Consider the following 15237-nt stretch of genomic DNA (forward strand, 5'->3'; position numbering starts at 1 on the left):
AGGTTAACAGCTGATTTCTCAGCACAAACTCTACAAGCCAGAAGGGAGTGGCATGACATATTTAAAGTGATGAAACTACAACCAGGACTACTCTACCCAGCAAGGATCTCATTCAGATTTGATGGAGAAATCAAAAGCTTTACAGACAAGCAAAAGCTAAGAGAATTCAGCACCACCAAACCAGCTCTACAACAAATGCTAAAGGAACTTCGCTAAGTGGGAAACACAAGAGAAGAAAAGGACCTACAAAAACAAACCCAAAACAATTAAGAAAATGGTAATAGGGACATACATATTGATAATTACCTTAAATGTAAATGGATTAAATGCTCCAATCAAAAGACACAGGCTTGCTGAATGGATAAAAAACAAGATCCATATATACACTGTTTACAAGAGACCCACTTCAGACCTAGGGACACATATGGACTGAAAGTGAGGGGATCGAAAAAGATACTCCATGCAAATGGAAATCAAAAGAAAGCTGGAGTAGTAATACTCATATCAGATAAAATAGACTTTAAAATAAAGAATGTTACAAGAGACAAGGAAGGACACTACTTAATGAGCAAGGGATCAATCCAAGAAGATATAACAATTGTAAATATTTATGCAACATAGGAGTACTCAATACAAAAGGCAAATTCTAACAGCTATAAAAGAGGAAATTGACAGTAACACAATAATAGTGGGGGACTTTAACACCTTACTTACACCAATGGACAGATCATCCAGACAGAAAATTAATAAGGAAACACAAGCTTTAAATGACACAAGAGACTAGATAAATTTAATTGATATTTATAGGACATTCCATCTGAAAACAGCAGATTATACTTTCTTCTCAAGTGCACATGAACATTCTCCAGGATAGATCACATCTTGGGTTACAAATTAACCTCAGTAAATTTAAGAAAATTGAAATCATATCAAGCATCTTTTCTGACCACAATGCTATGAGATTAGAAATAAATTACAGGGAAAAAAACCCATAAAATACACCAACACGTGGAGGCTAAACTAAATAGCTAAGAGATCACTGAAGAAATTAAAGAGGAAAACAAAAACTATCTAGAGACAAATGACAATGAAAACACAATGTCCCAAAACCTATGGGATGCAGCAAAAGCAGTTCTAAAAGGAAAGTTTATATCAATACAATCCTACCTCAAGAAACAAGAAAAATCTCAAATAAACAATCTAATCTTATGCCTAAAGGAACTAGAAGAAGAAGAACAAACAAAACCCAAAGTTATTAGAAGGAAAGAAATCATAAAGATCAGAGCAGAAATAAATGAAATAGAAACAAAGAAAACAATAGCAAAGATCAATAAAACTAAAAGCTGGTTCTTTCAGAAGATAAACAAAATTGATAAACCTTTAGCCAGACTCATTAAGAAAAAGAGGGAGAGGACTCAAATCAATAAAATTAAAAATTAAAAAGGAGAAGTTACAATAGACACTGCAGAAATACAAAGCATCCTAAGACACTACTACAAGCAACTCTATGGCAATAAAATGGACAACCTGGAAGAAATGGACAAATTCTTAGAAAGGTATAACCTTCCAAGACTGAACCAGGAAGAAATAGGAAATATGAACAGACCAATCACAAGTAAAGAAATTGAAACATTGATTAAAAATCTCCCAACAAACAAAAGTCCAGAACCAGATGGCTTCACAGGTGAATTCTACCAAATATTTAGAGAAGAGCTAACATCCATCCTTCTCAAACTCTTCCAAAATTGCGGAGGAAGGAACACTCCCAAACTCATTCTATGAGGCAAGCATCATCCTGATACCAAAACCAGACAAAGATACTACAAAAAAAAAAGAAAATTACAGACCAATATCACTGATGAATATAGATGCAAAAATCCTCAACAAAATACTAGCAAACAGAATCCAACAACACAATAAAAGGATCATACATCATGATCAAGTGGGATTTATCCCAGGGATGCAAGGATTCTTCAATATATGCAAATCAATCAGTGTGATACACCATAATAACAAAATTGAAGAATAAAAACCATATGATCATCTCAATAGATGCAGGAAAGGTTTTACAAAATTCAACACCCATTTATGATAAAAACTCTCCAGAAAGTGGGCATGGAGGGAACCTACCTCAACATAATAGAGGCTATATACAATAAACTGACAGCAAACATCATTCTCAATGGTGAAAAACTGAAAGCATTTCCTCTAAGATCAGGAAAAAGACAAAGATGTCCACTCTTGCAACTATTATTCAACATAGTTTTGGAAGTCCTAGCCATGGCAATCAGAGAAGAAAAAGAAATAAAAGGAATACAAATTGGAAAAGAAGAAGTAAAGCTGTCACTGTCTGCAGATGACATGATACTATATATAGAAAATCCTAATGATGCCACCAGAAAACTACTAGAGCTAATCAGTGAATTTGGTAAAGTTGCAGGATACAGAGTTAATGCACAGAAATCTCTTGCATTCCTATACACTAACAAGGAAAGATCAGCAAGAGAAATTAAGGAAACAATCCCATTCACCATTGCAACAAAAAGAATAAAATACCTAGGAATAAACCTACCTAAGGAAGAAAAAGACCTGTACTCAGGAAACTATAAGACACTGATGAAAGAACTCAAAGATGACACAAACAGCTAGAGAGATATACCATGTTCTTAGATTGGAAGAATCAATATTGTGAAAATGACTTTACTACCCAAAGCAATCTACAGATTCAATGCAATCCCTATCAAACTACCAATGGCATTTTTCACAGAACTAGAACAAAAAATTTTGCAATATGTATGGAAACACAAAAGACCCTGAATAGTGAAAACAATCTTGAGAATGAAAAACAGAGCTCGAGGAATCAGGCTCCCTGACTTTAGACTATACTACAAAGCTACAGTAATCAAGACAGTATGGTACTGGCACAAAAAGAGAAATATAGATCAATAGAACAGGATAGAAAGCCCAGAGATAAACTCACGCACATATGGTCACCTTATCTTTGATAAAGGAGACGAGACTATACACTGGAGAAAAGACAGCGTCCTCAATAAGTGGTGCTGGGAAAACTGGACAGCTACATGGAAAAGAATGAAATTAGAACACTAATTAGAACACTGCCTAACACCATACACAAAAATAAACTCAAAAGGGATTAAAGACCTAAATGTAAAGCCAGACACCATAAAACTCTTAGAGAAAAACTTAGGCAGAACACTCTATGACATAAATCACAGCAAGATCCTTTTTGACCCATCTCCTAGAGAAATGGAAACAAAAACAAAAATAAACGAATGGGACCTAATGAAACTTAAAAACTTTTGCACAGCAAAGGAAACCATAAAGAAGATGAAAAGTCAACCCTCGGAATGGGAGAAAATATTTGCAGATGAAGCAACTGACAAAGGATTAATCTCCAAAATATACAAGCAGCTCATGCAGCTCAATATCAAAAAAACCCACAACCCAATCCAAAAATGGGCAGAAAACCTAAATAGACATTTCTCCAAAGAAGACATACAGATGGCCAAGAGACACATGAAAAGCTGCTCAACATCACTAATTATTAGAGAAATACAAATCAAAACTACAATGAGGTATCACTTCACACTGGTTAGAATGGGCATCATCAGAAAATCTACAAACAACAAATGCTGGAGAGGGTGTGGAGAAAAGGGTACCATCTTGCACTGTTGGTGGGAATGTAAATTGATACAGCCACTATGGAGAACATATGGTAGTTAAAAAATGAAAACTAGAACTACCATATGACCCAGCATTCCCACTACTGGGCATATATCCAGAGAAAACCATAATTCAAAAAGACAGATGCACCCCAGTGTTTATTGCAGCAGTATTTACAATAGCCAGGACATGGAAGCAACCTAAGTTGCAACAGATGAATGGATAAAGAAGATGTGGTACACGTAAACAATTTAATGTTACTCAACCATAAGAAGGAACAAAACTGGGTCATTTGTAGAGACGTGGATGGGCCTAGAGACTGTCATACAGAGTGAAGTAAGTCAGAAATAGAAAAACAAATATCGTATATTAATGCATATATGTGGAATCTAGAAAAATGGTACAGATGAACCAGTTTGCAAGGCAGAAACAGAAACACAGATGTAGAGAACAAACATATGGACATCAAGGGGGGAAAGTGGCAGGGGCATTGGTGGTGGTGGGATGAATTGGGGGATTGGGATTGACATATATACACTAATACGTATAAAATAGATAACTAATAAGAACCTGCTGTGTAAAAAAATAAAATTAAAAAAAAAAAGAGTTAATGGTTGGGGACTTCCCAGGTGGTGCAGTGGTTGAGACTCAGAGCTCCCAATGCAGAGGTCTCAGGTTTGATCCCTGGTCAGGGAACTAGATCACATATGCATGCCACAACTAAGAGTTCACATGCCACAACTATGGAGCTGGTGAGACGCAACTAAGGAGACCACGGGCTACAACTAAGGAGCCTGCCGGCCTCAACTAAGACCTGACACAACCGGAGGAAAAAAAAGAGTTAATGATTGGTAAATGTGAAGATGTAGAAACAAAGAAAAGCTGTGGGGCTGGGGAACTGGTAACAATTTAGACTAGAAATCTACCACATGGCAGAATCACCGAACTCAGAGTTCCTGAAAGATATAAAGGCCTGACACACATCCCTGAGTTGCTTTTACAGGAAGCAGACCTCCACTAGATGAAAACTGCTGACCACAAGAACACAGACCTTAGACTGCTTGGAACCAGGAGGTTGATGACGCTGACTCCCACTTACCCCACCACCAACCAATCAGAAGCTTGTCCACTACCCGATCACGCCCTCTTTGAAGCATCACTGTAGAACTATCACTACCCCCTCCAGGTTGGGACACACAGTTTTGAGGGCATTAGCCCGCTGTGGCCCCCTTTGCCTGGCAAAGCAATAAAGCTATTTCTTTCTACTTCACCCAAAACTCTTGTCCCCAAGATTTAATCTGGCACCGGTGTATAGAGGCCATATCTCGGCGATATTACTATTATTTTTGATTTAAGAAAGTTAAGCATTTCACACACTGAAGTAGGAGAGAGATGGGATGAAAAGGGATCAGGTTCAAAGTGTAGAACTGCTGGGTCCACATTCAAGCTCTATTCTCCACCAACAAATTCGGGGAGGTTGTTTAACCACCCTGAGCTTCAGCTGCCCCGTTTGCAAAACAGGATGCCACGACCTGCCTCGCAGCGATGTCAACTTAGAATGATCACGGGGCTTGTTTCTGGGACTCACTTCCTTCTTTGAACAGTGACTTCCCTGCCCTCTGGGCAAAGTCCAGAAATGGAAGTCAGCCCACGTCCCATTGCTCAGCTTTTGGCCTTTTCCCAGGAAGTGAGCACGTTTCACAGGTTACATACGCAGGGGAGAACAATAAGAACTTTCCTCCTTTTTTTTGGTAACTCCCCCTTCATCTCTGTTGGAAGCCGTCATTTTTTTTTTTTTTCTTTCAGGCAAACTCAGGCAATTCAAAAATTTCATGGTCATTTTAGGTTTAAACTCAGCCAGGTCAGGGTTCCACCGCTCCTCCTCTTTCTTCCGTGAGGGTGCCCAACATGTGGAGGGGTTTCACAGCATAGAGCTGTTGGTGGGGAGTGGGCAGCGGGTCTGTGGTGCTTCATGGGAACTGCTGAGCTGCGTCTGGCCCTGTCTGGTCTCTGGTCGTTGGCCTTGCTTCCCATGGTTCCCGCTGCAGGATGCTTTGTGTCTTTCTTCTCCCAACCACCCACGTTCAGGCCCGCAGGCCCCTGTCACTGCTGAGATATGGGGTAAAGGCAGCTTCTGGACATTTTCCTGAACTTTCCTGGAAACTGTGTGTCTGTCTGCAGACTGGCTTCTGTTTAGACTTTCCTTGCTACTGTTTTTGTCATGTCTAGTTTCTGTAAGGCTTGCGGCTTCCTTGGGCTCTCTTAGATGTCTAAACGGATCTGCGTGTTGGTCACCCACGCACCGCAGGGCTCAGCCTGGAGAAGGACAGGCTCTCCCTGGACCCTCTTCTTCCTCCTAGAGTCTAGTCTAGTGGGAAGGTTGTCTGGCCCTTGAATGTAGAGTTGCAGGTTTGAGCAGGTGTAGGTTGGGGTCAGACAAATCTCACGTGGAATGAAGGTTAACCTTGGAAATCCCTTAGAAAGCTGTCCCCCTGACACTGTCACCTGGATCTCCTTAAGTCCACAAACCAGTTTTTCCTGGGGTTGTTTTGGAAGGAGGGAAGCAGAGGGGTTTGTAGAAAGCAGTCGAGAAAAGGCAGAAGAAAATGCGAAGTGGGCGTGTGTAGAAGTCATCCGTTAGCTAAATTCTCAAATTCTACCCTGCCACCAAGGCTTCCCTGTTCCCCATTCCCAGATTTGGGCTAATGGCCATCCTATCAGCTATTTCTCCCCATAGAGAGATAAGCTACCAGGAAGCAATGAGAGAGATAAATCCTTCATATCACACAGCAGTTGAAGGGTGAGCTAGGTGTTGGCTCGAGTCTGATTGACGAACAGTGTGTTTGCAGGCAAAGCAAAGCAAGTCTCACCAGAGCCATAAAAGACTGCCTTGCTGGAAAAGTGTCTGCCTTCAAAACCTTAAGTTGGAAACATCTTTTAAAATGAGTTTGCCATGGTTTTCTTCTGAAGAATATATAGTATTTTCATCATTAGATACGCATGTTCTGGAGGCTTTCACAAACAGATTCTGCGTTTCCTAGAAAGTTGTGGGTCAGAAAGCCCCAAACAGTCACTGCATCGACGGCAGCAGTGTGGATGTTTACACCCCGCGCCCCCAAGTCCCCGGCAAGGAACTCTCCCGCCACCTAGTGGTCATGTACCCACAGTTCTGGGGAGCGCCTCTGAGTTCACCAGTCTGGGGTCTGTTATAGACTTGGGCAGAGAAAAGCTAAACTCAGTAAAGAAATAGGGAGATTCCATATATATGTGTTAGCATACAGTATTTGTTTTTCTCTTTCTGACTTACTTCACTCTGTATGACAGACTCGAGGTCCATCCACCTCACTACAAATAACTCAATTTCGTTTCTCTTTATGGCTGAGTAATATTCCATTGTATATATGTGCCACATCTTCTTTATCCATTCATCTGTTGATGGACACTTAGGTTGATTCCATGTCCTGGCTATTGGAAATAGTGCTGCAATGAACAATGTGCTACATGACTCTTTTTGAATTATGGTTTTCTCTGGGTATATGCCCAGTAGTGGGATTGCTGGCGAGGGGCAGGACAGGAATAGAGAAACAGATGTAGAGAATGGACTTGAGAACACGAGGAGTGGGAAGGGTAAGCTGGGACGCAGTGAGAGAGTGGCATGGACATACATACACTACCAAATGTAAACTAGATAGCTAGTGGGAAGCAGCTGCATCGCACAGGGAGATCAGCTCGTTGCTTTTTGACCACCTAGAGGGGTGGGATAGGGAGGGTGGGAGGGAGGCTCAAGAGGGAGGAGATATGGGGATATATGTGTACATATAGCTGATTCACTTTGTTATTCAGCAGAAACTAACACAACATTGTAAAGCAGTTATACTCCAAAAAAGATGTTAAAAAAAGAAAAAAAAAGAAATAGGGAGAAAATCAAACCCTCCCCACAAAAGTGTGATAAGAGAAATCTGACATTTGTTTTTCACCTCTATGTCTATCTGTTGCTTCCTTAAATATGCTATATGTACCAGGCACTATTCTAAAATTGAAAATAGATTTATAGATGTGCCCAATCTGGGGGCATTAAAAGATGGTTGATGTAAAATTTGCCATGATTCATGTTTTTGGAAGTAAGGTGCAGAATGTTTTGAGGTATAGGTTATAGCATTCTAGAATGCTCAGAGAGCTATTTCTGATGGGACCAGGAAGGGCTGAGCTGTGGGCTTGGTGGAGAGCATTGACAGGTGAGTCTGTGAGTACTGTCTGTGCCAAAGTGACAGCTGAGGATGAGGAAGCAGAGGGACAGCTTTTTCTACTCCTGAGAAGAAGTTATTGGTAAAAAAGACATAACTATTTATTTAACAATTGAAATCGGAAATCACAGCATTAAGTGTTTCTGCTGAAACTGAGCAATGTTTTCCATGATTAGGAATTTTCTAAGTGGCATTTGGACATGGTTTTGCGTGCTGTCAAAATGAGCAGCAGGTGATGGAGAACATCTTCCTTTTGATCCCCCTCTTGGGAGCTGGGTCATTCCCATACATGGAATCAGAAAGCTTGGACTTGAATCCCATCAGACTCTGGTGTTTCCTGGACAAATCACTTAAGTTCTGTCTTCTTCTAAGTTGTTTTTTCACACAGTTCAAACAGCACAGAACTTGTAGAAGAAAAGGTCCAAGTCCTGGTTTACAGTGCCTCACTTCCAAATGCACTCCCTGATCTGAGGTGACCTTGCCCTCGGTTGGTTGGCATTCTTTGCAAGTATACACACATACACTCTTTTTTTTTTTTTTTTTTGCGATACGCTGGCCTCTCACTGCTGTGGCCTCTCCCATTGCGTCGCACAGGCTCCGGACGCGCAGGCTCAGCGGCCATGGCTCGCCGCTCCGTGGCATGTGGGATTCCCCCGGACTGGGGCATGAACCCTTGTCCCCTGCATCGGCAGGCGGACTCTCAACCACTGCGTCACCAGGGAAGCCCTACACTCTTTTGTTTTAATTTGCCTAAATGAAGTCACACTTTGTTATATTGTTTTCTTTTAAAAAATCAACCTTACTGAATTATAATTTACATACAAGAAAAAACTGGGTTTTTTTTGAGGGGGGCCCCGTGACATGCGGGATCTTAGTTCCGCCATCAGGGATCGAGCCCCTGCCCCCTATAGTGGAAAGCACAGAGGCTTAACTACTGGACCTCCAGGGAAGTCCCCAAAAATCCATTTTTAAATGTACACCTTGAAGAGTTTTGACAAATAAAAAGACTTGTGAAATGAATACCTCAACCAAGTCTTAGAGTATGTTCATCACCCCCTAAAGTTCCCTTATGCCCCTTTGCAGCCAGCGTCCCTCTCCCACCCCAGGCAACCACTTACCTACTTTCTACCACTGCAGCTTCAATTGCCCCCTTGTCTAATTTCATATAAATGGAATCATACGTGATGTAGTGTTTTATAGCTGGCTTCTTTTGCCCAGCCTAATGTTTCTGAGATTCGGCTATGTTTTTGTGTTTGTCAATACAGTAGTTCATTCCTTTCTATTGTTGAGTGGTTTTCCATTGTATAGATGTACCATACATTTGCATATCCATTTGGCTTCTGATGGACAATTGATTTGTTTCCAGTTTTTGACAGTTACCAATAGAGCTAGTATGAACATCCATGTACAGGTCTTTGTGGGGACTTATGTTTTCGTTTCTCTTGTTTAAGTAGCTAGGACTGGAATTGCTGGGTCATATGGTAAGTATACATTTCGCAGTTTGTAAGAAGCTGCCAGAGGTCTTTATGATGGTGATGCCGTTTTGTATTCCCTCCAGGAACGTGTGAGAGTTTCAGTTGCTTACATCTTTGCCAATACTCTTTGTTTTATTGAATGTTAGACTAATCTAAGTGAGTATATAGAGGCATCTCACTGCGGTTCTAATTTTCTTTTTCCTGATGACTAACAATGTCGAGCATTTGTTCATGTGCTTATGGACCATTCACATATCTTCTTTTGTAGATAGTTTCTGTTCAAATCTTTTGCCCATTAAAAAAAAAATTGGTGTTTGTCTTATTGTGTTGGAAGATGTGGGATAATGGGAAATATTTATACTGCTCTCTGCCCCCGATTCCTGGTACAGAGCTCCTAAAACCCTTGTAAGTTCCTAAGTGATAAGGGCACTAGGAGTGTCTCTTTGTTCTATTAAGGCGACTCTGGGTGACTCTCGGATGAGGACTGATCACTGGAAAGATCAAACTGTGATTAGAGGCTATGATTTTCAGCCCCACCCCATCCTCCAGAGAGGGGAGAGGCACTGGAAATGGAGTTCATAATTGATCATGCCCACATTGGGGAAACCTCCATGAAATGCCAATGGTACGGGTTCAGAGGGCTTCCAGATGGACGAACACATCTACCCCAGGAGGGTGACTCATCCCAACTCCACAGGGACAGAAGCTTCTGCACTCGGGACCCTCTCAGACCTCGCTCTATGTATCTCCACATCTGGCCGCTCACCTGTATCCTTTAGTAAGCTGGTAAGTATAAATAAGTGTTTCCCTGAGTTCTGTGAGCCGCTCTAGCAAATGAATTGAACCGAAACCGAGGAGGGGGTCGTGGGAACCCCTGATGTGTAACCAAGTCGGACAGCAGTTGAGGGCGACCTGGGGACCTACGACTTGCGATGGGCATCTGAAGTGGGGTGGGAGCATCTTGTGGGACTGAGCCCTTAACCTGTGGAATTTGGTGCTGTCTTGGGGAGATAGTGTTAGAACTGAGCTGAATCATAGGACACCCAGCTTGTGTGGCAGAGAATTGCTTGGTGGGTATGTGTGTGAACACCCCCCTGCCATTGTAACTGGGTCTTAGAATCATTGCAGAAGAGTTCCATATTTACTTTTTCTTCTTTATGTATTTTGTATACAATTTCTTTGTCAGATTTGATGATATCTGTCTCATCTCCTCAGAAGTCCGGTCAGATAAGGTAAGGAGCGGCAAGCGCTTTGCAAATGGGGTAGGATAATTTCGATGTCGTTCATTAAGGGCATAAGGTCCTTCCTGTTGTGGTCACAGAAGCTGTTTGCTTCTTCCTTCCTTTGAAGACCAGCATGGTGGAGCCACCTGGGCCGGCTGCCATGAGTCAATCAGGGGGCTTCTTGTTTGTCTTTTCTCACCACGTCATTCTGATTTGTGACATGCGGTTGACTACAATGTGTATTTTCAGTTGTGACACTGGCCTGGGAAGCCAAGAGGCAGTGTGATGTGGGTTTCCTTGATTGTGCAACAATGGTGTCTCTCTGGTCTTATTACTACCGCTTCTGTTAACACGAATTCATGGAAATGAAACGTCTGGCAAAATACCTTCTTCTTCACGACCTTGACTTCTCATAAATATAATGGTTGTTCGTTCCCTTACTTTAAAAGCATTTTAATGCTCATTGAGGAAATTTGGAAACACCATAGAGGGGGAAAAAAATTCCATTACCCCAAATCCTCCTTGTTTTCTCACATAGGGTGTAATTTCTGGGCTTTTTAAAAGTTTCTTTTCTGCCCTGATTTGCATGATTGCGAGCAATGGTCTTTGAAGTATCGATATTTGGATTTGGCCTGTGAACCCTCAGAGAGAAGACTGCAGAGTGAGGGTCCCCAACACCTTCGAGATATATTAATTCCTACAGAGTTGTCCTTGTATTGACAGTAGAGAATCACTGAAGACATTTCACACAGCCAAACACACGGTGGAGGCGTTGGCCCATCAGACTTCAGTGTGTCCACATGGTGGGATATTTGGGGCCCATACCTACCCTTCTGTTAATTTCTTCATTTTGTTCTTATTTGATACTTTAGCAATTTGATGTAAAACAAAACCCAAAAAACTAGAATCTAGTGAATTTAAGATGCTGGCTCATTATTTCTTCTATTTAGGTGAGCGTCCCTAGTGAGCACTATGTGAATGTTAGGTTTACATTTTTTCTGGTTGTATTCAGTGTCACACTGTCTATCACTGACTCCACACGCTTCCAGGGTTTGTCCCATGCACATCTCTGTCCTGGTTTGTTTTTCCTCCTTTGTCTTGGTGCTGATGACTTGTTCCTGTCCAGAGGTAAGGAAAGGTCTGTAACAACTACCTAGATTCTACTTAGGAATCTTCCTAGGAAGATGCCTGCTTCTCTCCAGGCCCCGGACCTGCCCAAGTTCAGCTGTCCCTCATCACTTTTGGCTTCTTTTTTTTTTTTAAATGTCATACTGTGTTTATCCATTCACCTGGTGATTGACACATAGGTTGTTTCCATTTTGAGCTATTACGAGTATTAATTTTTATGAAGTCCAACTCATGCGTTCTTTTTCCTTTACTTAATTTTCATGCATTTTTGTTTCACATTTCAGAAGTCTTTGCCTAACCCAAGGTTGTAAAGATTTTCTTCTTTTTTTTTTTTAAATTTTATTGGCGTATAGTTGATTTACAGTGTTGTGTTAATTTCTACTGTATAGCAAAGTGATACACTTATACATATATATTCTTTTTCATATTCTTTTCCATTATGGTTTATCCCAGGATATTGAATATAGTTCCCTGTGCTATACAGTAGGACCTTGTTGTTTATCCATCCTATATCGTCCTTGGCTTCTGCCTTCTATCTCATCTCCCAGTTCAGCCCTTCTCTGCCCAGATCAGGCTTTCACACTGCATGAAAGGAGACACTGTAAAAGGAAACACTTGAAGCAATGCTCTCCTGCCTGAAAGACCCTGGGGGTGGGGGGTTGGTCTGCAGAGTAGTGCAATGAAATAGCAACCTCTAGATTTCTTGGAGTGACTTTCTACTCTTACCACTAGAGTTCTGAGTGAGACTTTCTCAGCCACGAAGCCCACTTGTGGTCTCCCTAACCAAGCCTGGGGTCTTCCCACTTCTAGGATTTTAGGTTGTGCTGTCCTCTCCGATCGAACTCAATCAATCAATGACTATGCATTGAGAACACACCACGTGCCGCGTCTCTTACTTACTGGGAGGTTTCGGGCTAGGATTTGGTGGCTGAATTCATCACATCTGTCTCCTTGCCTCTAGGTTCCCTATAAAGGAAACTGTAAGTGCAAATTACAATAGCTCAGCAGGGAGCAAAGGACTAGCTCTGTGAATGACGTGTCAAGCATCCAATGACACCCCGACATATGGCTTCTCTGGTATCTCTGTTGGGGGGCCCATGGATCGGCTCAAGGCTAGAGAAGGAACGCTCTCAAGTTTCCTACCCTCTGAATCTAGATGGTTAGGTATGTGAAATAGTACTCACAGGCCAGCCTCGTGGATGAGAGTCGTTATGGAGAAAGTGTGATGACTAGCCTGGGCCTCCTTCCAGAAGGTTCTGACCAGGTGCATTAATTAACTACCTGGAAGCATGAAGCAGAGAGAAGAAAGGGGGGTGGCTGGGACTTTTCTCAAGAGGGAGAGTATGGCCAGAATCTGTCTTAGGAACCATGACCTTTCTCAGAGTCCTGCCACAGGGCAAGGGAGACCACTCTGCCTGGGCCCAGGGAGTGAGTGGACATGCACACAGCTGTGGGCTATTAGCCTGCGCCCTGGTCCCTGGTACCCCAGTGCATGTCAGAGCATCAGATGAGCAACTTCTCCCAGTGGTGGGGGAGGCAGGATGTGATGACTGCTGAGGAGCTTCCTCTCTTCAGGGAGGGCAGTTGGGGCAGAATGAGGACAGCTTTCCTCAAAGAACTGACATTGAAGCTGGGACCTGAGCGATGAGCTGGGAGCACCTCGGTGGACCCTGAGGACCACGGCAGATGGAGCTGGGATCTCAGTGCAGTCCATCTGGTTGGAAACTGGGTCTCGGCGGTTTGCTGGAGGTTTAGAGACTATGATTCAGCTCCAAGAGGAAGAAACTAAGAGTGAGCTTGGAGGTTACGTTTCAGTCCAATAAATCAAGGCAGGGCTGCAGTGGGAGAACTGTCAGGTAACCTGGACAAACTTATGTACACAGCCAGGGAGGTACAGGGGGCTGCTTCCCTGTAATTCACTCATTTAACAAATACTATTGAGCATTTCCTGTGTACCAGGGTATGTTATGGGCACCTATTCACACATTGCCTGTGTTCCCGTGGTGGAGACAGGCAAGGGACCAGCTCTGAATAATAAGTTAAGAAAATGTTCTGATGGTGACACACAGTCTGAAGAAAATTAAACAGGTGATGTGGGAGAGGGTGGCAGGCACGTAAACTGAGAAAGGTTGGTCAGAGAAGGTCTCTGAGGGGTGCCCATGAGAAGGAGCCAGGTGTGAGAAGATCTGGGGAGGAGCTTCCAGTCCGGGCAGAGGCAACAGTATGTGCAAAGGCCCTGTGGTGTCTGAGGAACCAAAGGAAGCCCCATGCAGCACAGGGAGTGGGCAAGAAGGGGAGTGGAGGGGATGATGTCAGAGAGGTAAAAGGGGCCTTATTCCCCAGGGTGACGAATTTGGATTTTGTTTTAAGTGAGGTGGCAAGCCATTGGAGGGCTTTAAGCTGGGGGGGTGACCGGATCTAACTTACACTGCTTACGCTGTAGAAAGATCATTTAAACAAAAAAAATTATTTATTTATTATTCGGCCGTGTTGGGTCTTAATTGTGGCACACAGGATCTTTCACTGTGGCATGCGCAGGCTTTCGTTGCGTGCACAGGCTTCTCTCTAGTTGTAGCACGTGGGCTTAGTTGCCCCGCAGCATGTAGGATCTTAGTTCCCCAACCAGGGATCAAACTTGCATCCCCTGCATTGCAAGACGTATTCTTAACCACTGGACCACCAGGGAAGTCCCTGTAGAAGGATCATTCAGAGGTGAAGCAGAGACTCTGGCCCAGAGGAGAAGAGATGCCTTGGGGCTGGTGGTAGCAATGGGGATGGAGGGAAGTGGACAGACTTGGAATATATCTTGGAGGTGGAGTCACTGGGATTGTGGAGGGATGGAGGGTCAGGGGTGCTGATTCCAGAGGAGGAAAATTGGGGAAGAAGAAAATTTGGGTGACAAGGCGGCAAGAGTTTTGGCCATTTGTGGTTTGAGATGCCAAGTGTCAGTGTTGTTGGCAATTAGATAAACAAGTGTCAATTTCATGGGAGAGGTGAGGGCTAAAGATGGAACTATGGACGTTATTGGCTAATAGATAATATTGGAAACCATGGAACTGGATGAGATGCCCTAAATAGGCTGGTACCCGGGCACCAGTTTAGGCGGTAAGACCATGATGAAATCTTGCCAGCTGACGGGAACTGAAGAGGGAAGGGTGGTGCTTAGCTTGCAGGCTGAGTCTTTCATACCCACATGTACGTGTGGCTGGATCAAGCGGCGACTGGCACTGCCCTGACGTGTTCTTCATTCCTCCCTCCTTAGCTCCACTCCCATCTTTTCTAGAAGCTCCCATTTCTTCATCCTCCATCAGCTGGCCATACCAGTTGGGCTGCAGGGTCTAGTGGTCCTCATTTGTGTATTGTCTCCTTGGTTGCCATATCCTGGTATTTTCCCTCTGTCTCCTAGGGTTGACTGAGTGAAAAACCCACATTTATATTACGTGGCATCCTCCCCAGTCTAGGTGAGGCTCTTCATCTCAAGAA

The sequence above is a fragment of the Delphinus delphis genome, chromosome 12 (genome assembly GCF_949987515.2).
Source record: "Delphinus delphis chromosome 12, mDelDel1.2, whole genome shotgun sequence".
Classification (NCBI taxonomy): Eukaryota; Metazoa; Chordata; class Mammalia; order Artiodactyla; family Delphinidae; genus Delphinus; species Delphinus delphis.